General features: G+C 51.7%; 1 pseudogene; it reads right to left on the bottom strand.

Annotated features, from left to right (window-relative positions):
- Positions 1-23,893, bottom strand: part of LOC128783031 (zinc finger protein 850-like) — a 129,295-nt pseudogene that overhangs the window by 83,522 nt on the left and 21,880 nt on the right.

Here is a 23,893-nt window from a genome sequence, read left to right on the forward strand (position 1 = left end):
GCCCCCTCCTGTTCACTTTCGGCGTCCCATCCCGCCCTTTCGCTAAATTTGAGGTCCCAAGTCCTGCTCTCCCCTCCTCCCCTCTCCAATTTCCCCCTCTCCTTCCCCCTCTGCGGGGCTTCCAGCACCACCAGTGCCACCAGTACGGCCCCAGCTGCCCCCATGCGCCCCATCACCAGCGCCGGGCGGTGCCAACAGCCCCAAAGCAGCCACTCTGTACCCGGGGGGGGGTCTCCACAGTGACCCCGCCCCGCGCAGTACCAGGAGCACCAGTCCGGATTAGTGCAGAGCGCGGGCGGGCGGCATCAGCCGTGCCCGGGCAGGGCCGGCCCCGTGGGGCTCCCACCCACACTCAGCTGCCGCTGGGACAGTGCAGGGGGGGCCGGTGTGGGCGCCCTCCACCTCCCCCCTCCCCAAATTCCGCTCTCGGGGGACACTGGGGACGAGGCGGGGAAGCAGATGAAGTCTGGGTGGGGAGCGCTGGGTGCTGCGGGTCTGCCTGGCACCTGGGGAGTCATTGGTGAGAAAAGTTATGATTGGCTGGAAATTTGGGGAGGCTCTGGGCTTTGTGTGTCTCCTTGGCATCTGACGAGTCACAATTAAACTGAGTTCTGATTGGTTAAGTATCTTCGAAAGCTCTGTGTACAGTGTGTCTGCCTGAACACTTGGAAGTCATCATCTCGGTGCTCTCTGATTGACCAAGGGCTGTTTTGGAGAAAGGGGGCACTCCCCGTCCACCAAACATGGGACCCCCACAAGTATTGCAGGAAATCCAGGACCCCTGAACAACTGACCAATTTGACCAAGCAGAAGCCCTTTATTGTTTATATTACACACATTTTTATAGATTCTACAAACCACTACTAAGTACACACTGCTTGGTCGGTGCCTTTGTCTTGCTCACTCGTTTTCTGCCTCCATTTCTCAGCCCTGGTGTTTCACAGCCCTCTATTATCTAGCTCTTGTGATCCTGGTATTTGGTTTCTCAGCTTCTTTGTTCTTATTTTAGCACAGTTTATGTCGTAGTAACCTTGATGAATTCCACAGTGCCCTGAGAAAATTCTGATTCTGTACAAGCAGTATAGCTGATGCACACTGAGGCCTAAGTTGTTCAGATACATTGCTACAATTCCCCCTTCTTCTTCTTGCAACAGCCAGACCCTCTTTTACTGCATTCTCTAGTAAGGGTCACCAACTTAATTATGCATGGAATAACACAAAGCAATAAAATAATGACTACTAATACTAACAAAGTTCCCTTTACAATATCTTTCAACCATCCAAGTTATTCTCCATCCCTCAAACCATTTTTCCAACCCCCAGTCATTCACAGTCAATTTCTTCATGTTATCTTTTAGTTGTTTGAGTTTCCTGTGAATGGATGCAGAATGGTCAGAGACATTCATATAACACATTCCTTCAAACTCCTCACACTTGTGCCCATGTGCTAACAGCAAAAAATCTATAGCAGCTCTATTTTGCAGTATGCCATGACTAATACTATCTACATCAGTAAGCATTTGATTTAGAATAGGTGAAATTGTGTTCAGTTGTTTAGCTGTCCAGCACCCCAGCTTATTCAGTGTAGTCAAAGCTTGAGCAGCCACAACACCTGGAGTAAGGAATGATGCTATGATTTGTGCTGGAGCACCCCAAAACTCTACATGATCATTACAATTAGATCCTGATCATTACAATTAGATCCTAAGCTTGTTTTTGCTCTTTTAGTTCTTTTCCTATGTCCTGCTCTCCAAATAGTCTGATTCAGCATTTCTCGCATGCTAGGAGAAAACATGGTTAATTTTCCTAAGTAACAAGATCCACCAAAGGGATTACTTGGAATCACAGGCCATGACCTATCCCCAGAGATTAAAAAGACACCTGGTGGAAGCTTTCTTACAGCCGCATTTGCACCAGCACTTCCAGAATAAGACCAATTGTGGCAACATTTGGTCACGTTCTGATACCATGGAGAATTGGGATTAAGGATGACTCTATTATTTTGGGATGTGGGACTAGAACATTGCTCAGATTAGTTGTTTTTGGTCTAGAAAGTAGTTAAAAAACAAGCAATAATTCCCAGGAACCAATCCTAACAGGTCTAGTTCTTGGGGTTCTAGTCCGCTTTCAATTCAGTGATTGTGTTATCATAGCTGCTTGGAAGACTTCGCTGTTTGGCGATGTTACACCAATGATTCTCTGCACTTGATCTATTTGCTTCAACATATGGCTTTCCTCTAACTCCTACCCATTTTGCAAAACCGGTAAAATTACTTACTGGGATACCAATTAGACATGTGTGGAAGGGATCTGGCTAAGGATAAACAAAAGAAATCCACCCAGTAGCATTGGCCCAAGAAAGCCACATATTCTGCTGATGCCATCCTGGCAGGCTAATTTCCTCTGCACTACAGATGTTACTACATATTGCAGATAACAGAAAAAGACTCCCAAAAATCCATATCTCTAATTTAAGACTGTTCTTCATCTTGCTCATTGGTAAAAAACCCTTCCCCTATGAGATCAGGGACAAAATCTGAACTAGCTGTGCCTCTTGCTCTTTGAGCCCTTCTCCTATTCCTTCTTCTCTGGTTCCTTTCTTTCCACCTTCTTTTTGTTTGTTCCCACTGATTAGGTCTAACTCCCCAAGACCAGGGATAAATATTTCCTTACCACACTCAATATCCTTGATCTTATTGCTCAAGCTCCCGGCGTTCGCTATAATACCACTGAATAGCCTGCCCCAATTGCTCTTGATTTTCAAACAAGCTCAGTGCTTCTCAAGCAGTTTCAGGGGAATTAACTGTTCTTCCTGTCACTTGGGATAACACCACCCAGGTATTGAATTCTTGGTTGTGCCGATGTCTGCACACCTCACACCTTGCAAAGCTTCCTCCCCCAAACTCACATGACCTGTCTGCTTCACACCCCACACATTCTAATCTCACCCAAAGTTACCGAGTGTTTACAGTTCTGAGGGCAATGGATGTTTTCAGATGAAGCTGGTTGTAGGTTCATTAGTGGTATTAGGGATCAGAGTATCCTTTTCAAGGCAAGGACAAACCCACTTCACTGGTATCTATCGGGGTCCTTTGTCTGTAACAACACATAACCCCTTCCCCACATGAGTAATTCTGCATATCCTTCCCATAACCCTGTCATAGGATTTTTAAAACAACCTTTTGGCTGATGCTGTACCAATTCCGAATCCTGCTGCAAACATGAGTAATGTGTTGATGCTGGTGGTTCACTGTGATTACCTACTAACCATAGAGGATTCATAAAATAGCACTCTGTCCAGTGGGCTCAGCCCATCCTCCCCCATTTTTTTGTTTATCAAGCAGTCCTTTCAGGATCTGATGTGTCCTTTCGATGATAGCTTGACCTGTGGAGTTACCTGGAATATCTATGCTATGCTTCACTCCCCAAGAAGCTAAGAAATTCTGGGTTCACCAGGCTATATATCCTGACCTATTTTCTGTTTTGATTTCCTGAGGCAAGCCCATAACAGGAAAGCAGCCTTTCCAGTGTCAAAGTGAGACCCTTCACTTGTCATAGGAGTGGCCCAAACCATGGCAAAAAAAGGTGTCTATGGTCACATGAATACATTTAAAGCAACCAAAAGAGGTGTAGATGGTTACAGGGGGACTCAGGCTTGCCAGGCCACCCTGCTCGTCTGCTTTCTGTGACTCCCCTGAAGTAGAATGAAGAGGTCGGAGAGGGTGGATAACTGAGGGAGATAGCTGTGGCTGTTTCCCCCTTTCCATTTTCTCAACTAAAGCAAGTCAAATTAAAACAGGAAGTGGAATCAATTTGGACACAGAAGTGTCCCCCTGGTTCATCAAATCAGTCAATTTTCTTCCATCCTTGTCCCAAAAGGGGCTGGAGGTTACATTCATGAGGGACACCTGGGTGAATGGAAGGAACAGCCAGCAGATTAATCTTTTTAATAACCCTCTAGAAAAATGCTTTTCCCCAGCCCTCAAGATTCCCACAAGCTGGGTAAAAATCCCTCTCAGCTCTGCTGATAACTGAGCACCCATGATAAGATATTTACTTGGATCAGCTCAGAAACTCTACCCTTGACCACAGCAGAAATATTAACTAAAATAAAATAAAATAAAATAAAATAAAATAAAATAAAATAAAAGTCCAGAAGCAGCCCAGGGACAGGACACCACCCCCTCCCACACTACTAGGGGGTTCAGGACACAAAGCAAAAATATCCCTCCCGGTCTCACCCAATTCCCTCCCTGGGGAATACTGCTGCCTGGACTAGGGGAGCTGTAAGTCAAGGTCCCTCTCCTGAAGACGGCCCCTGGTGCTCTGCGGGTGGTCATCTCCATCCCTGGGGATGCTACCAGACAGAAATTGGCGTGCTTCTGTCCAGAGTATCTAACGACCAAGTCCTTAATTGCATTCACCCGCAAGTGACTGCACAGGTTCTTCCATGAGGTCTCAGACCTATCAGGAGGCCCCATGTTGGGGGCCAGCTGATGCAAACCATTGATGTCTTTAGCTAGCTCTTTAAGAACACCAGCAGCCACGGCAAAGTGTATGTAACAACTCCTGGATAAATCCACCAGGAGCTGAACTTCAGAGCTGCGGCTCTGCAGTGGGATTTTTTTTTTACCAGCGGCAGGGAGAAAAGTAAAAGAGTCGAAGGATGCTCTCTGCCTGATATTCCAGCAGGCCTTTAATTCAGACATTCAGAAATGAAAAGAGCCAAAGCACTTCCCTACAGTGGTTTATAAACAGGCCAAAACCAGTGGGCGGGTATAAACAGCCAGCCAATGGGATAACCATAGGGGAGGAGTGAGAGGAGTGGTTTACAGAGCCAGTTCCAATGAAAGCCAAGGGAAGGAGAAAGGGGAGTGGTTTACATCGGGGTGGATACAATTTAGGGAGAAACCAACTTGGAACACAGGAAGGGATTTGGAAGCAACCATTGTTAGAGAACCCGGATTACAAAACTGAAAACTGGGGTAGCACAAACACTAACCACAACATCTGGGAGCAACTGGTGTGATAAATGAATATGATTCATGCTAATATTGTAACTATATTGATATTTTAGAAAATATTTGTTAAAAAATAATAGAGGAAAATTATATGTAATTAGTGTCAGAAAACAGATGTTTTCGGATGGTCATGAGAAAATAGGATACAGGATGGAGTATTGAGATAAGCAATATCCTAAAACAGAAATTGGCCTTGAGATGAATAAAGTTAGGAAAAATCCCAAGGCGGAATTGGCACTGGGACAAACAAGGTTAAGACAACTCCCAAGGCAGGATCGGCATTGAGATGAATAAAGTTGGGTCAATTCCAGATAGGGAATCTAAAATAGTGGTCTTATTTATGAAATAATAAGGCTTCTTTGGAACATAATTCTTATTTACATAACAGAAAGCTTAATGCACATGCACAACTTGCCAGGTTATTCAGAGGACAGCGATGAAGACAGTGAGCCTTCCTCTGAAAAGACCACTTAAAAGCCAAGCAGACCCCTTAGCAACAAGTGGAGCATGCACTATGCAGTATAGTGATGTAGATTTCAAGAATCAAAAATAGGAGGAGATTTACAGAAAATATTGATGAATATGTATTAGCATACAGTATATAAGTCGTGTTTGGATTCTTTTACCTTTTGTACGTGAGGCAGGGTGGGAAACCCTCCCCGTACCCTAGTTGATTGGTTTTGCTTACGCTTTATCCAAACCACTGCCAAATTTTTTTTTTTTTTTTTTTTTTGTAACTACTTAGTTGTATTATTTTATATAACATTGGTGCTCAATTAAAATTGCTGCTAAATTCTAATGTTGTGGTTTATTAAATTAGACATATAGGGACCTCATTCATAACACTGGGATTAGACTGCAAGTGACTGGGATCATACTGGGAGTGGCTACAATCATACTGGGATTAGAGTGGGTGCAAATGGATCCTGACTGGGGGTTACTGGGAGCTACTGTGCCCATGTTGGGAGGAAAATGTGGACACATTGGGAGCAACTGGGATCAGCTGGAGGATACTGGAACCATGCTGAGAGGACTGAGACCACAACTGGGGCAACTGAGATCATACTGGGAGCAACTGGGACTGCATTTTGGGCAACTGCCAGAAATTGGGATCATGCCGGAGGCAACTGAGAGTAACTGGGAAAGACTGGGATCATTCTGAGGTAACTAGAACCTTACCCAGGCACTGGGATATAATGGGAGTGTCTGTAACCATGCTAGGGGGACGGAACCACACTGGGAATGGCTGGGATCATGTTGGGGTCAACTGGGACCACGTTTGGGGCAACTGAAACCACACTGCGAGCAACAGGACATGACTAGGACCCTGCTGAGAGGGCCTGGGACTATTCCAGGGGCAACCGAGCGCAACTGGTATCATACTGGGATCACAGCAGCTGGGTCCATGCTGGGTTAGACAGGAATCACAGCTGGAATCATGCTGGGATTGACTGGAAGCGGTGCTGTCAGAGCCCAGCCCAGGGGTCCCCCAGTCCTTGATTGTGGGGGATGTGGACGGCACCCCCCACGAGCACTGTGGCAGCAAGCGGGGGCGGATGAAGACGCAGACACCGGGCATGGTGGTGGGAGCTGATCTGGGATATTGGGATAGCCAGACGTGGGATATTGGGATAGCCAGACCTGGGATATTGGGATAAACAGAGCTGGCTCAAGGACAGGAACCGGCCCATGGCCGACAGTGACATGGAGATGGGGCCAGTACAACCAGAGCCAGGGGGACAGGGGGGAGCCAGGACCTGGGCTGAGATCTGTGGGAATGGAGGACTTTGAGGGGCTAGGATGGGATCTCAGAGGATGGAGGGGATCGGTGGGGCTGGAATGTGAATCCTGGGAGCTCCAAGGGGCTCCCTGGGGCTGGGACAGGACTCCATGGGTCCGTTCTCTCCTCATTCCCAGGTGTCCCAGGAGGCTCCTTGGGAATGTTCCAGAGCAAAACGTAAAGCAAACAACAGTTTCTGGAGGGGATTCTCCCCTTTGGCCTGTGCTGGAATCCCAAGGGCAACAGCTCAAAGTGCTGGAGCTCAGTGTCCCTCGGCCAGGCCTTGTTCCCGTGGCTGTGCCCTGTCCCTTAGCTGTGCCCTGTCCCTCGGCTATTCCCTGTCCCTGTCCCCTTTCCCTCAGCTGTCCCCTGTCCCTCAGCGGTCCCTGTCCCTTGGGGTCAGAGGTGGCAGCAGGATCCGGGGCAGCCCTGGGGTAGAACAAACTTGAGCCCCAGCTGGGCCACTTGCCCCAGTTCCCCCCAGGGGTGCCCAGGTCACTCCCAGCATGGGCCCTGTGGCTCCCAGTCACATCCAGTATGATCCCAGTCACTTTCAGTTACATTCAGTACAATCCCAGTATGATCCCAGTATGGTCCCAGGTGTTACCATTCACCCCTAGCATGGTTCCTGCCTCTCCCAGTATGGTTCCAGCCTCCCCCAGTATGGTTCCAGCCTCCCCAGTATCATCTCAGTCACTCCCAGTACGGTTCCTCCCAGTATAATTCTAGTATGAACCCAGTCACTCTCGGTACAATGCCATTTGCCCCCAGTATTGTCCAGCTGCTCCCAGGCACCCAGTGTGATTCCAGTTACTCCCAGTATGATCCCAGTCACTCCCAGATACTCCCAGTATTATTCCAGTAGTTTCCTTTATGGTTACTTTCTGATCCCTGTCACTCCCAGTCTCTCCCAGTATATCCCAACTGCTCCCAGTGTGCTTCCACACACTCCCAGTTGCTCCCAGTAGCTTCCACCATGATTCCAGTTCCCCACAGAGACCCCCAGTCAACTTGAGCATGATTCCAGTCACCCCCTGTTGCCCCAACATGGTCCCAGCTGTTCTCAGCCTGCTCCTAGTCACTTCCAATATGATCCCAGTATGATCCCAGTCACCCTCAGTGTGGTCCCAGTTGCTCCCAGTATGACCCCAGTTGTTCCCAGCATGGTCCCACTTCCTCCCAGGGTGATCCCAGTTGTCTCTAGCATAAACTCAGTCACTATCAGTATGATCCTACTCTGATGCCATGATAATCCCAGTATCTCCTCACATGGTCCCAGATGCTCCCAGTTCTTCCCAGTCTGATCCCAGCTAGGAAGCACAGCACTCAGTTGCCCCTAGCACAGACTCTGTCATTCCAAATATGGTCACAGTCTCCCCCAGCATGGTCCCAGTCAAACCAGTCACCCCCAGTATGGTTAGAGACACTTCCAGTATATGCCAGTTGCCCTCAGCATACTCAGTCATTCCCAGACACCAGCTACCACACCCAGCTACCCCAGTAAGGTTGCAGTTTCCACCAGTATGATCCCAGTCACTCCCAGTATATCCCATTTGCTGCCACTACGATCCCTGTTGCCCCAGCTCTGCTCCTGCTGGGTCCCAGTGTGCTCTGATCCTGCTCCCAGTGGGTCCTAATCCTGGGTGGGGTGTATCCTGGTGTATACCAGTGTCCCAGTCCATCCCAGCCTGTCCCAGAAGGGGATTGGGAATCAGGGATCACAGTTCCAGCGCCCAGTCCTGCTCCGACGGGGGTGGGACCCACAGCTGCAGGAAAAAATGGATCCACGGCTCCCGGTTGTCTTAAGTTGGAAGTAGGGGTAATCTATTCCTCTCTGTTAGAGGTGGGGCAGTTATCTTCTGTTAATTGGACAGATTTCCTTATCTCTTCCACAACCAATCCTCCCTCCAGGGAGATATCTTCTGTTAATGGGCCACTGAGTCTCATATGAGTAATTTTATCTGATAAAATGACATCATGCTTTGTGAGATACTCCGTCCAGGGGGAGGGAGCCAAGCATTCCTGCCTGGATATAATCTGAGATTTCAAACACCACAGCAGCCTTTTCCCACTGGATTCCAGAGGAGCAGCTGCCTTCTCCACTGGATTCCCACAGGAAGACCATCTACACCACCACTGGATCTTCAGAGGAAAACGGCACCCTTCTACAGGATCGCTGCACCAACAGAACCACATCTGTCACTCCAGTGGGACTGCAGCCATCCTTCGATTGGACTGCTACCAACACCCTGATGGACAGGATGTCAGGTTGTATTCTGACTCTGTCAGTAGGTTTTTTTTTTGTTTGTACTACTGCATTTGTATTTTTAGTTTTCCTAATAAACAACTGTTATCCCTATTCCCATATCTTTGCCTGAGAGCCTTTTAATTTGAAAATTATAATAATTCAAAGGTAGGGGGTTTACATTTTCCATTTCAAGGAAGGCTCTTGCATTCCTTAGCAGACACCTGTCTTTTCAAACCAAGACAGTAGGAGAAGGAAGTGGGGTTTGGGAGGAGGAGGAGGGGGAGGGATGGAAGAGGAGGGGATACAGGAAGAAGAAGGGGAGGGACAAAGGAAGATCAAGGAAAAAAGAAGGAACCATGAAGGTGATTACTCCCTGAATATGCAGCCCCCAACCTTTGGGATCATTGCTCCCCCATCATACAGATGACCGGGGAGGCGGAGCTCAGCCCAGATATCCTGGCAGTCCCTGGGTTGGGTTTTTTGGGGGGATGTTTGGAGAATGAAGAACTCCAAAGCTGAGCAGAAAAGGCCCCTTGGGGGGACATTGGGGGGTCCTGGTGGTGGCTGCCAGCAGAGGCAGCCTGGAGGAGCAGAGCCCTGTGTCCCCCCAGGAGCCCAAAGTAGGGAGCCCAGGGAGGGGCAAGCACTGCAATTGGCAGGACCCTCAAGAGCTTGGAGAAGGGTAGGGGTGGCCTCCTTGGGCACACAGCACCACAAAGCAGAGAATAAAGGAACAAAGTACCCTGGGAACACAAAAACCTCCAAAATCCTTAAATTAGTGTCCGGGCTTGTAATATAAGCATATATTCTATTTGCCATCTGTCGGAGGTGGTGCAGGTATCTTCTGTTAAGTTAAGCAGTTTTCTTATCTCTTCCATGAACAATGTCTCCTTCCGGGGAGATATCTTCTGTTAATGTGCCATTGAATAGCTCACTGCATGACTAATAAAGTTACATCATCCCATTGTGAGATGCTCCACCCAGAGGGAAGAGCCAAGCATCCCTACCTGTATAAAATCAGCATTTTTTAGGACATCAGAACAGCTTCTTCTCCACTAGATTGCCAAAGAAGCAGCTTCTTCTCCGCTAAATTCCCATAGGAGCAGCTTCTTCCCCACTGGATTCCCAGAGGAAGACCAGGCCCATCTACTCTATCACCAGACCTTCAGAGAAAACTACATCCTTCTACAGGATCATTGCTTCAGCAGCATTTCATCTGCCACTCCAGGAGGAGCAGCCACCATTTAACTGGACTATCACTAACACCCTGACTCATCAGGGTGTCACGTTTCTGACTCTATCAGTAGTTTTGTTCCTACTAATTACATTTTTTTTATTTAGTTTTTTCTTAATAAAGAACTGCTATTCCCATTCCCATATCTTTGCCTGACAGCCTTTTTATTTTAAAATTGTAGTTATTCAGAGGGAGAGAGTTTACCTTTTCCATTTCACAGGAAGACCTTACCTTCCTTCACAGACTCCTGTCTTTTCAAACCAAGACAATTAGGAGACCAAAGAGGGGGGAGCTTTTTGAATTGCTGGGACTCCCAGCAGCCTGGGGAGGGCAGGGACCAAGGAGAAGGGGGACCCCCAATACAAGCGTGACCCCAGCAGCTGGGACGGGGGGGAAGTCTTGAACACCAAAGGGGAGAGAGCAGAGACAGGAAACTCCTGTCTCTGGGAGGCTTTTTCAGGGCTGAATTTTGGTGACTGGGAGGTTTTTATGGACCCCAGATGGCCGGTGACTTCTTGAGATAGACTTGGGCAGAGGGACCTTCAAATACAACGTGCTCATCCCCTGTTTTCCCCAAAACCAGGATTTTCCATTCCCAACCCTTGGTTGGATGGAGGAGGAGGCTGATGGCCTCCTGAGAAAGTGAAAGATGCCACTGACACCCAGGCAGGTGAGGAGGGAGTCACTGCCCCTTTCCCCCTCTGTCCTGCTCCACCTCCCAGCCCAGCACGGCCCCCGGCTGCAGGACAGCCCTGCTGCCAGTGCCTTCCTGCCGGGCACGCACTGGGTGGATCTCTTTCCCCTTCTCTGTGGCATGGAAGCAAATCCCATCCTCTCCTTGTCCTTCCTCCCCCAGATAAGGAGCTGAGGATGGAGATCAGGGAGGACAAATCTCTGTGGCAGAACCTCATGGAAGATGCCGTTTTGAGTGGCTCCATGGCACAGGAATACAATGGGGAGGAAAAACCCTGGAGATCCTGCAAGAGGAGGGGCTGCAGACACAGATTGCGGGGATCTGAGACAGAAAGGTGGATGGAGATCAAGCCAGAACTTGGGGCTGGTTGGTGCATGCGCAGTTTCATGATGGGGAGAAGCCCCACCAGTGCTTGGATTGTGGAATGAACTTCACCTGACGGTCCAGCCTGATCAGACATCAGAGGACCCACACTGGGGAGTGGCCCTATGAGTGTGGGGAGTGTGCGAAGAGGTTTAAGACCAGCTCCAATCCCTGCCTGCACCAGTGCATGCACAGAGGAGAGGCCCTTCCACTGTCCCAACTGCAGGAAGGGATTCAAGCACAACTCCACCCTCACCACCCACCAGCACAACCACACTGGGGAGAGGCCACACAAGCATTCAGAGTGTGGGAAGAGCGTCTCCAGCTGCTCTCATTTGACCCAACATCAACGGAGCCCCAACTAAGGGAAGCCCTGTGAGTGCCCCGAGTGTGGGAATAGCTTCATATGCTGCTCCAAGTCCATCCCCCACTGGAGGATGCAGGTTGGGCACAGCCCTGGTGACCCACATTCCCTGTGATCCATGTTGGGAAGACACCTGGCTGGTTATCCTTTTGTTATGGACTTAATTTTCTTCTGATTCATCTCCATCCATTAAAAAGAGCCAAAACAGGGTTAAAAAGCAAGAAATTTATCAAATTGGTCTAAACTACCACAATTTCACGGGTGTTTGAGGGGGAATTTAGGATCTGGGGAGATATTCCGGAGGATTTGTGGGTTCTTGGGGGATTTTGGGCAGTGTTCTTCATCCCTTTGCACTGCAGAAGCCAAGAGGGATCGATCTGTCACCTCAAAACTACTCAAATCCCACTGAAAATAACTGATTTGAAGCCCATGAGGTCTCAATCCCACCTCAAAATGGCTTCCTCCCACCTCAAAAAACCTCAATCTCACACCAACTCACTCGATTCCACAACCGCCAGGGTGAGAAGGAGTTCGAAGGAGATTGGGAGAAGTGGGATCCAAATTTGGAGGTGTGGGATCGGGATTATGTGGGGCTGGGTGGGTGGGATGTATTTGATAGTGAATAAAACTTTCAGAGTTACTGATTTCTGCCCCATTCATTTTCAGTCCATTGCAGTTCTGTTTGCAGAGTGCCACCTTCTCAGCTGATTGTGTTTGTGTCCTCCTTTCTCTCCTGCCCCTCCTTGCCTGCTCTGTTTCTCTCTCCGTGTCTCCCTTGAGCCAGGGCAGCTGCCACCAAAGACCCTGCCCTGATTTAATTCCCAATGCAGGAGCTACAACAACTATGGATGAAGTTGTGGAGGCTGGCGGTGAAATGTCACTGTAGGATCTTGCTGCACTTGGTTTTCGGCCCCTTCTTAAGAGCTTTGCCTTCAAGGGCAGGAACATCTTTTTTTATTGCTGGGAACTGGAATTCCAGATGCTTGGAGTGTGTGCCGTGCAGGACCATAGAGACTGGGATCATGCGGACTGGGATCCTACGGACTGGGAGTGCACAGACTGGGACCATATAGATCAGGGCCATACAGACTGTCATCATACAAACTGGGATCATTTGGACCGGGATGACTGCACTGGACCGATGCAAGAAGAGGTGGTCCTACACCTCCCAGGGCTCCCTCCCAATCCCTCCCAGTCACTTCCAGTCCCAGTCCCACTCTGGGGTGCAGCCAAAGCTCCCCAGAGTGAACTCGAAGGTCCCGGAGCAATCCAGGTACAGGTCCTAGTGTTCTCAGAGTGATCTAGGATCCTGGTCCCTGTGCCAACCTCGGTCTCCGTCTCAGTCCCAGAGCACTTCCAGTATCGGTCTCAGTACATCCACTCAATGCCATGTTCTCTAGCCCAGGTGTTGATAAGGCCGTTCTTGAAATGAGTCCCCTTGTTGGACTCAGTCCTCTCAGGGGTATCATGTCTCTACAGGACTTGCTTTTCCAGGCCCAGGATGGTGTTCTGGGCAGTGCTGTGAGGTACAGGGTAGGTTTCCAACCATCCAGTGGTGGCTTCTACCATGGTGAGCACGTAGCGCTTGCCTTGGCGTGTCTGGGGCAGTGTGACGTGGTCAATCTGCCAGGCCTCCCCATACTTGTACTTGGACCCCCGCCCACCATAGCACAGGGGCTTCACCCGCTTGGCCTCCTTGATCACAGCACACGTCTCACAGTCATGGATAACCTGAGAAATACTGTCCATGCTTAGATCCACCCCTCGGTCTCGTGCCCACTTATAGGTGGCATCTCTGCCCTGATGACCTGAGGCATCATGAGCCCATCGAGCCAGGAACAACTGCCCCTTGTGATGCCAATCCAAGTCTATCTTTGACACCTCTGTCTTTGCAGCCTGATCTACCTGCTCGTTGTTTCGGTGCTCCTCATTAGCTCTACTCTCGGGGACATGGGCATCTACATGGCAGACTTCCACAGGCACCTTCTCCACCCGAGTGGCAATGTCTTTCCACTCATCAGCATTCCAGATTAGTTTTCCTCCATGCTGTCAGTTGGCCTTTTTCCACCTGTCCAGGCAGCCCCACAGAGCATTGGCTACCATCCATGAATCTGTATAGAGTTTTGGCCACTTCTCTCTTTCAGCAATGTTGAGGGCCAGCTGAATGGCCTTGAGTTCAGCAAGTCAACTTGATCCACCTTCTCCTTCAGTACCTTGTGCAACCTGTCGTGAGGGGCTCTATATAGCTGCTTTCCTCTTCTGTTTCATGTCGGAGTCCAGGACATCCCTCCAGCTGTCTTGAGACCCTAGCAGCGGGCTCGGAGACCTTGGCACAAAGTCAAAAAACACCTGTGGCTTCAATTTTAGCCCGTGGAAAAAAACTGCCAACTTTGTATGAGGAATTACAAGCCAAAAGGTTTTGAGCAGTGTAGTAGTTGGGTTAACACACAGTAAAAAAGTAGAATGTTGGGGTTTTTAGAATGGGGTTGAGGCAGTACCAATGGAGGGATTTGGGAGTGTCCTAGCCTTCTTGTCCTCCATGTCTTGGTCTGATGGTGGCACTTTTCTATTTGTTTAAGGTAGAGACACACTGTCCAACATAGATGATAGGTATTGGCACGTTATTGTAAACATATCACACATAGTTTTGAGAATAAAATGTAAATGCTGCCCGAGGCGGCACACAGAATGCCATGGCTGACCTGCTAGACAGAGCTCAGCAGGTCAGAGAAAGAATGTTATAGATAAGGAAAAATAAACAACCTTGAGAAGCTGATCCTACACATTTCAGACTCCTTCTTTGGTTGCACAGGCTGGGAAACAAGGACTTTTACAATCTTGGGGTCATCCCAACGCCTACACCCTGAGATTTTGGCATCCCTGGGTGGGCAACAACTTTGGCTCACCAGGTAGGCACAGCACAAGCTCAAAAGACAGTGGAAGGGCCTCTCCTCCCTGTGAATCCGCTGATGTTCAAGAGGATGGGAGGTGATCTGAAACTTCTTCCCACACTCGAAACACTCGTAGGGTCACTTCCTAGCATGGATCTTTTGGTGGACAATCAGGGCGGAATGCTGGCTGAAGCTCTTCCCACATTCCCCACACTTGTGTGGCCGTTTCCCAGTGTGCATGTTGTGGTGGTGGATCCAGCTGGAGCTCCAGCTGAAGCCCTTCCCACATGCCCCACACTTATAGGGCCGTTCCCCAGTGTGGATCATCTGGTGCCTGATCAGGGTGGAGCTCTGGCTGAAGCACTTCCCACACTCCCCACATTCGTAGGACCTCCTCTCAGTGTGGATGTTCTGGTGCTTGATGAGGGTGATGTCCCTGAATCCCTTCTGGCAGCTGGTGCAGTAAAAGGGCTTCTCCTCTGTGTGAATCCAATAGTGCAGGAGTGTCACACTACGACACAAATAACTCACATGGATGCTAGATGTCAAAGGAGAAAGAAAACTGAAAGAGAGATTTAATTTTCTGACTCTACTATATATAGAATATCAACAGTGATAGTGGATTGGAGGATGAAATTGCCACCTCTCCTGGACAAACTAACAGTCTATCAATTCTCTCCACCCACAAAGAAGAATGCAAAACAATCACTGTTTATATGAACAGTGAGAGAAAATTCAGTAGAAATATGTAAACATCAAAGGTATAGAAAACTTTTCAAAAAACTTTAAAACTCTTAAAAGAACAAAGTAACACAGAAGGAGATTGGACCTGGTTTGAAACCTCTTCCTGCATTTATGACACTTGTAGGGACTCTCCTAGTGTGGATCTTTTGGTGGAGGATCAGGGCAGTACACTGCTTGAAGCTCTTCCCACATTGCCCACAGTTGTAGGGCCTCTCCACGGTGTGGGTCCTCTCAGGTGTGGGTGCCTGATCAGGTGGGAACACAGGCTGAAGCTCTTCCCACACTCCAAGCACTTGTGGGGCTTCTCCCCAACAGGAACCTGCTCACGGACCAGCAGCACCAAGCTCTGGCTCGAATTCCAACCGCCTTCCAAGACCAGGGTGGGTCAGATCCCCACGATCTGTGTTTGCAGCCCCTCCTTGTGCGGGATCTCTGGGGCTTTTCTGCCCCATTGTGTTCCCGCGCAATGGAGCTGCTCAAAACAGCTTCTTCCATGAGGTTTTGCCACAGGGATTTGTTCTCCCTGCTCTACATCCTCAGCTCCTTGTCTGGGGGAGGAAGCACAAAGAGAGGATGGGATTTGCCTCCATGCCACAGGGAAAGGGAAGGAGATCCCCCTCAGTCCGTTCTCAACAGGACGGCATCAGCAGTGGGGTTGTCCTTCTGCCGGGGGCTGTGCTGGGCTGGGAGATGGAGCAGGAAAGAGGGGGAAAGGGGCACAGACTTCCTCCTCACCTGCCTGGGTGTCCAGAACATCTTTCTCTTTCTCAGAAGGCCATCATCCTCCTCCTCCATCCAACCAAGGGTTGGGAATGGAAAATCCTGGTTTGGGGGAAAACAAGGGATGAGCACGTTGAGTTTGAAGGTCCCTCTCCCCAAGCCCATCTCAAGAAGTCACCGGCCACCTGGGGTCCATAAAAACGTCCCAAACACCAAGATTCAGCCCTGAAAAAGCCTCCCAGGAGTTTCCTGTCCCTGGTCTCTCCCCTTTGGTGTTCAAGACTTCCCCTCTGTCCCAGCAGCTGGGGGTCATGCTTGTATTGGGGGCCCCCTTCTCCTCGGTGCCCGCCCTCCCCAGGCTGCCGGGAGTCCCAGCAATCCAAAAAGCTCCCCCCCGCTTTGCTCTCCCCATTTAGGGATGCGAGGGCTTTTTGGGCTCCTGGGGTCCCTTCTCCCCTTCTTCTCTGCTTTGGGCTGCAGCGGCTCCAAGGAGTCCCCCCTGCCCCTCTCCAGGCTCTTGAGGGTCCTGCCAATGGAGGCGCTTCCCCCTCTCTGGGCTCCCTACTTCGGGCTCCTGGGGGACACAGGGCTCTGCTCCTCCAGGCTGCCTCTGCCGGCAGCCACCACCAGGACCCCCCAGTGTCCCCCCAAGGGGCCTTTTCTGCTCAGCTTTGGAGTTCTTCATTCTCCAAACATCCCCCCAAAAAACCCAACCCAGGGACTGCCAGGATATCTGGGCTGAGCTCCGCCTCCCCGGTCACCTGCAGGATGGGAGGGTGATTATCCCACAGGTGAGGGACTACCAGTTCAGGGAGTGCTCAAACTCACAGTTCCTTCTCCTTTCCATGATCCTCCTTTGTCCTTCCTCTTCCTGTATCTCCTCCTCTTCCATCCCTCCCCCTCCTCCTCCTCCCAAACCCGAACCTCCTTCTCCTACTGTCTTGATTTGAAAAGACAGGTGTCTGCTAAGGAATGCAAGAGCCTTCCTTGAAATGGAAAATGTAAACCCCCTACCTTTGAATTATTATAATTTTCAAATTAAAAGGCTCTCAGGCAAAGATATGGGAATAGGGATAACAGTTGTTTATTAGGAAAACTAAAAATACAAATGCAGTAGTACAAACAAAAAAAAAAACTACTGACAGAGTCAGAATACAACCTGACATCCTGTCCGTCAGGGTGTTGGTAGCAGTCCAATCGAAGGATGGCTGCAGTCCCACTGGAGTGACAGATGTGGTTCTGTTGGTGCAGCGATCCTGTAGAAGGGTGTCATTTTCCTCTGAAGATCCAACAGTGGTGTAGATGGGCCTGGTGTTCCTGTGGGAATCAAGTGGAGAAGACAGCTGCTCTTCTGGAAATCCAGTGGGAAAACGTTGCTGTGGTATCCTGATTATATCCAGGATTATATATAATATCTATGATTATATCCAGGCAGGAATGCTTGGCTCCCTCCCCCTGGGCAGAGCATCTCACAATGGGACGATGTAATTTTTATCATTCATACAGTGAGACTCAGTGGCCCATTAACAGGAGCTATCTCTCTGGTGGGAGGAATGGTTTGTGGAAGCAATAAAGAAAACTGCCCAATTAACAGAAGATAACTGCCCCACCTCTAACAGATAGGAATAGAACACCCCTATTTCCAACCTCAGACAACCAGAGTCCTGGATCAATTTTTTCCTGCAGCTGCAGGTCCCACCCACATTGGAGCAGGACTGGGTGCTGGGACTGTGATCCCTGATTCCCAATCCCCTTCGCTCTCTCTCCTGTTCCCTCCCTTTTTTTTTTTTTTGGTGATTAAAAATCTCAGAGCAGCTGCAGAGCCCCGGGCCCAGTCCAGGTTTCCCAAGAAAAGGAGGCCTGGGAGTGAGGTGCCTCCAGCTGGCCTAGAATGGGGGTCAGGATGTCCCTGGGCTCATGGAAGCAGGGGATCCAGGGCCTGGCAGAGGATGATACCCAGGAAAAGGGGGTGCAGGGGGTGTCAGTGCAGGATAAGGGGGTACAGGGGGTCCTAGAACTGGGGAAGGAGATGTGGGAGGGCGGCTGTGCCCAGGAATGGGGATTCAAGGGGGTCCCTGGGGGCTCCCCAAAACCCCTCCCAGGGGGGAAGCAGGAGCTCTGGGTAAGGCATGTCCCGTCCTCAGTATTGGTAATACCAATAGTCAGCAATTAAAATAATTGCCCCATGGAATTCCCATGGTGATGGGTTGGGGGGAGATCCATCCATGGAATTCTCACCTGACTGGGATGAGAGTGAGATCCGGCCATGGAGATTCCATAGGAATTTCTGCATTCCCAAGTCTCCCATTCCTGAGTCCCACAGTCCCATAGGAACTCCCCTCCTCCTCCCACACCCACCTTTGTGCTCTGGAGCCTCGCGACCATATCTGATGTATTTTGGGAGCTCTTCCACACAGGTGTGTCCCAGGTAATGCTTCATCTGCTCCACCATGATCCCTTTGGATTCCCAGCACCTCTGGATGATCCAGACGGCACCGTTGGAGACTGCAAAGCTCCCAGATCCCAGCTGGAAGGAGATGAAATCCCACCCTTTGCAGCCTTACTGGGATTCATGGACATTCTGTTGGACAGGAGGTCACAGCTGGAAACCACCTGCCGTCTGTGGACACCTGGGAATGAGGAGAGAACAGAGTCCTGTCCCAGCCCCAGGGACCCCTTGGAGCTCCCTGGATTCCATTCCAGCCCCATGGATCCCCTTCATCCCCAGAGATCCCATCCCAGCCCCTCAGAGTCCTCCATTCCCACAGATCCTAGCTCAGCCCCCAGCTCCCCCCAGTCCCCTCCACTCTGGTTGTCCCATCCCGATCTCCAGGTCACTGTCAGCCACAGGCTGGTTCCTGTCCTTGAGCCAGCTCTGGCTATCCCAATATCCTGTATCTGCCTATCCCAATATCCTAGCTCTGGCTATCCCAATATCCCCAGTCTGGCTATCCTAATATCCCAACTCTGGCTATCCCAATATCCTGACTCTGGCTATCCCAATATTCAAGGTTTGGGTACCCCAATATCCCATCTCTGGCTATCCAAATATCCCAGATCAGCTCCCACTGCCATCCCCAGTGTCTGGGGCTCCATCCACCCCCGCTCGCTGTTGCAGCGCTCTCAGGGGGTCCCGTCCACATCCCCCACAATCAAGGACTGGGGGACCCCCCGGGCCAGGCTCCGACAGCACCACTTCCAGGTACTGCAGGGAGTGGAGAACTGGGGGGACATGGAAATTTGGGGGAGCTGGGGGGCTGAAAGTGAGAGTTTGGGGTTCCAGGGGCATCAACAGGTCAAGGAAATGGGGGACTTGAAGGGCTGGCAGATCTGGGAAGGAGGTTCGGCAGCTCAGAGTCAAGGAAAGGAGGTACAGGGACTGGGAGAGCTGGGATGGGGTATCCAGGGAATCCTGTGCCCAGGAAATGGGGTGCCAGAAGTCCTCAATGTGAAAAAAAAGAGGATCTGGGGGGTGAGAAAGGCAGGAATGGGGGCCCAGGGGTCCCAGGGCCAAGGAAAAGGATGGGGCTGGAGACTGGGAGATGCGGGGAGGCTGGGAAAAAGTTGAGTTGGTGCCAGGTCCAGGAGGGTCTTAGTCCTGGGCAAAGGGGTAAAAGGGCATCTTGGGTCTCAGGAATGGGGGGGGGGGGGCAGGGACTTGGAGAGTTAGAAGGGAGTTCCAGGAGGGTTTACCAAAAAAGAAGGGTAACAGGGTGGGGACACCCAGGATGTTCGGGAAGGGGGATTTAAGGGGGTTTTGCAGGAAGGTGGGGTTGGGGGCTGGGAAAGGCAGGAATGGGGGTCCAAGGCATTCCAGGGTGTCTCAGGGTCAAGCTCACGGGAAGTCTGGAGGCTGGGAGCCATGGGATGGCCAGGAAAAGGGGAGCAGGGAGTCCTGATGTCCAGAAATAGGGGATTCAGGGGGTTCCTGTACAGGATAATGGGAGCAGGGGGGTCTGCATGCCGGGGGTCCCACCCCCCCTCACCTTCCCCAGGAGCACCCCCAGCCCCAGTGCTGGAGCCATCATGCTGCTCTGGGCAGATCCCAGTGGTGCAGGTTGGGAGATGCGACAGTGCCCAAGGGAGGGCTGGGGGGAATGGGGGGAACACTTCCAGTTGTCCCCACTGAAGGTTCTGTAAATCCCAGTTAATCCCAGTCACACCCCACTATGGTTACGGACACTCCAAGTATATCCCAGTTGCCATCAGCATGTCTGTAGTCATTCCCAGTCACTCCCAGTGGTCTCAGTAAGGTGTTAGTTATCCAAGTATGATCTTCCAGTCATGGCCAGAATATCCCAGTTACCTCCCGCACGCATCCAGTCATTCCCAGTTCTTCCAATTTGCTTGCAGCATGGAGCCATCACGCTGCTTCTTCTAACTCCTAGTATGATCCCAGTATAACTCAGTTAACCAGGAGCTGTTCCCAGTATGATCCCAGTACATCCCAGTCACTCCCAGTCATCCCACTCCTGGCATCCCCCGTCCTCGCTCTGCATCCTGACCTGTCCTGGCTCCAGCCCTGCTCCTCCCACGGGCTGTGAGGGCTCCGGGAATGGGGCAGGAGGAGGAGGGAGGGAGGAAGAGGCACAGCAGCAGCAGGGAGCAGCTGGAGAAGAGGAGAGAAGGAATCGCGTGGCCCTGGCGCTGCCTGAAGTCACCGCAGCCCCGGGAGCATCGCCCCCCATCCCGCAGGTGCCCAGGGAGGGGAGCTCAGCCCAAATATCCTGGGGGGTGCCTGGGTTTGGGGTTTTTTTGTGGGGGATGTTTGGAACTGGCAGGGCTCCAAAGCCAAGCCACAGATGGCCCTCAGGGGGACATCGGGGGTCCCCGGGAGGTGTTTTTGGGAGACCTCATCACTCTCTACAACTCTCTGACAGGAGGGTGCAGCCATGTGGCGGTCAGGCTCTTTTCTCAGGGAACAGTGACAGGAGAAGAGGACACAGCCTTCAGCTGCACCAGGGGACGTTTAGGGTGGACATTAGGAAATATTCTTCACACAAAGGCTGGTTGGACATTGGAATGGGCTGCCCAGGGAGGTGGGTGAGTCACTGTCCCTGGAAGTGTTTCAGGAAAGACTGGATGTGGCACTCAGTGCCATGGTGTGGGTGTCAAGGTGGTGTTGGGTCCCAGGTTGGACTTGATGCTCTCCAAGGTCTTTTCCAGCCTGGTTGATTCTCTGATGAGTGTGACACTGCAGGGCCCTGGGGAAGCAAGGGGCCATTGTGACACTGTGGGGCTGAATGGAAGCAAGGAGTGCATTGTGACAGTCTGGGTCCTGGTGGAACCACAGAGGCCACTGTGACACTACGGGGCCTTGTGGGACCAAAGGGCCATTGTGCCACTGCGGAACCAAGGAGACCCTTGGGAGAGCCTGAGGACAATGGAATCAAGGGGCCATTGCTCCATTGCAAGGACTCTGGGAACCGAGGGAAAAATTGTGACACTGTGGTGCCCCATGGAGCCAAGGGTCCCTGGTTACACTGCAGGATCTTGTGTCACCAGGGCTTTGTGAAAGAGCAGGACCTCATGTCATGATGGGGCCACTGTGACACTGCAGGGCCACATGGAACCAAGGGGCCAGTGCTGCTGGCCCCTGCTGTCCCCTGCTCAGGGACTCATGGAATGAAGGAAACATGTTTGACACCGTAGTGTCCCTTGGGACCAAGAGGCCATTGTGACACTGTGGGACCAAGGAGAGCATTGCTGCCCTGCGAGACCTCATGGAACCAAGGATCCATTGTGACACTGCAGGGCCCAAAGATCCAAGGGGTCCCATGGAACCAAAGTGACATTGGGACTCTGGGAGGTCTCATGGAATCATGGAGACCATTGTGACACTTTAGGGCCTCATGGAACCATGGTGACACCAAGCTGGGTGGGAGTGTGGATCTGCTGGAGGGTAGGAGGGCTCTGCATAGGGACAGGCTGGATCCAGGGCCCAAATCCAACAAGGTGAGGTTTAACAAGTCCAAGTGCTGGGCCCTGCACTTTGGCCACAAGAAGCCCTGCAGCGCTCCAGGCTGGGGACAGAGGGGCTGGAGAGCAGCCAGGCAGAAAGGGACTTGCAGAGACTGATGGACAGCAGGCTGGGCATGAGCCAGCCGTGTGCCCAGGTGGCCAAGAAGGCCAATGGCTCCTGGCCTGCATCAGGAACTGTGTGGCCAGCAGGAGCAAGGCAGTGACTCTTCTCCTGTGCTCAGCACTGGTTGGGGAGAACCTCGAGTGCTGTGTCCAGTTCTGAGCCCCCCAATTTTGGAAGGACATGGAGGGGCTGGAGCATGTCCAGAGAAGGGCAACAAGGCTGGTGAGGGGTCTGGAGCACAAGTCCTGTGAGGAGCAGCTGAGGGAGCTGGGGTTGTTTATCCTGGAGAAGAGGAGGCTCAGGGGAGAAACAAGGCGGTGTCAGGGCACAGGTTGATGATCTCCAAGGTCTTTTCCAACCTTGCTGATTCTGTGATTCTCTGAAACCACCCTTGGAGCAGTTGCAGGAGGAGCCCTGGGCCTCCTCTTCAGAAGCTCCAGCAGCCCAGGTCCCTCAGCTTCTCCTCACAGCCCCAAAGCCCATCCTGTCAGTCCTGCAGAGCCTCTCCAGCCCTCCTCATTGCCCAGAACAGGGAGCCCCACAGGCAGACACAGCAGCCCAGATGTGCCCCCCTGGCCTGGGGTGCCTCTGGCAAGGGAGCAGCACAAGCACGAGGCACTGCAGGAGCCTGCAGACAATTCCTGCAGCACTTGTGGGATGATCCTGCTCCCCAAGGGACGTTCCCATGGTGCCAAGTCAGGAACTGGAATGGGGAGTGGGGCCAGAGAGGAGAGGGCAAACAGGGATGGGCTGTTTGCAGGGGACGGAACAGGGGTGGGCAAGAGGAAGAAATTCGTAGCAGGGTACTGTAAAGAAAGCAAAGGTGAAGCAAAGGAAATGCTCAAGACAGTTAGGGGGTGGCTGCCAGGTAGCCCTGGCTCTGAGCAACTGTGTCTGCAGTGGGACAGGAAACTCCCAGCTGATGAGAACAAACTTTCTGGCTGAGTGCAGAGGCCAGGACAAAGCTGAGTGGTTTCCCTGGCATCCCCCAGCCCTTCCTGGCCCCAGGGGCTGATGGCATTTTTGCTCCCTCAGGTTCATGTCCCCACAGCCACAGCACGGGGGTGCTCCTGCCTGCTGTGTGCAATGCAAACAGGGGCTCCTGAGCCAGTGCTGCCGTGTCTGTGCCTACAAGGATGCGGCACCTGTGTGAGCTGGGGGAGAGGCCAGGGCTGCAGAGGGGGGATGTTGTTGGCAGGTTTGTGAGGACGCTCTGGGATGCTGCCCTGGGCTGTCCAGCGCACTGGGGATGGATCAGGCCCTGCTCTGCTGCTCCTTCCCATCTCCCCCAGGGCCCTGGCAGAGCACCAGCCGTGCTGTTTGCCCCCAGCCTGCCCAGGGCCAGCCTGGGTCTGCTGACGGGGGTTTTCTGTGCTGAGCATTGGCCTGGCCGTGTTCTTGAGAGCGCTTAGGCAAGGAGCCTGGAGCCCCAGGCCCTGGCCTGAGGCATCAGCGCTGCCCCAGCAGTGCCCATGGCCTGTCCCTGCTGCAGCCCCGGCACTGCCACCCCCAGGACTGTGCCCGGCCTCAAGAGCACTCAGGCCCTGCAGCAACACCAGGGCCACCAGGGCAGCGGGGCAGGGCCACGGGAGCAGCACTGGCAACACCAAGTGCTGCTGCTGCTGGGCACAGCTGCTGTGCCAGCACTGATCTGCCCCCAGCTCTGCACACAGACATTGCTGCTGCAGCTCCAGAGAAGGCAACAAAAGGGCATCTCTGCAGAAAACTGTGCTGGGAGATCCTTGAGTT

This window comes from Vidua chalybeata, unplaced genomic scaffold (genome assembly GCF_026979565.1).
Source record: "Vidua chalybeata isolate OUT-0048 unplaced genomic scaffold, bVidCha1 merged haplotype W_reject_10, whole genome shotgun sequence".
In the NCBI taxonomy this organism is placed as follows: Eukaryota; Metazoa; Chordata; class Aves; order Passeriformes; family Viduidae; genus Vidua; species Vidua chalybeata.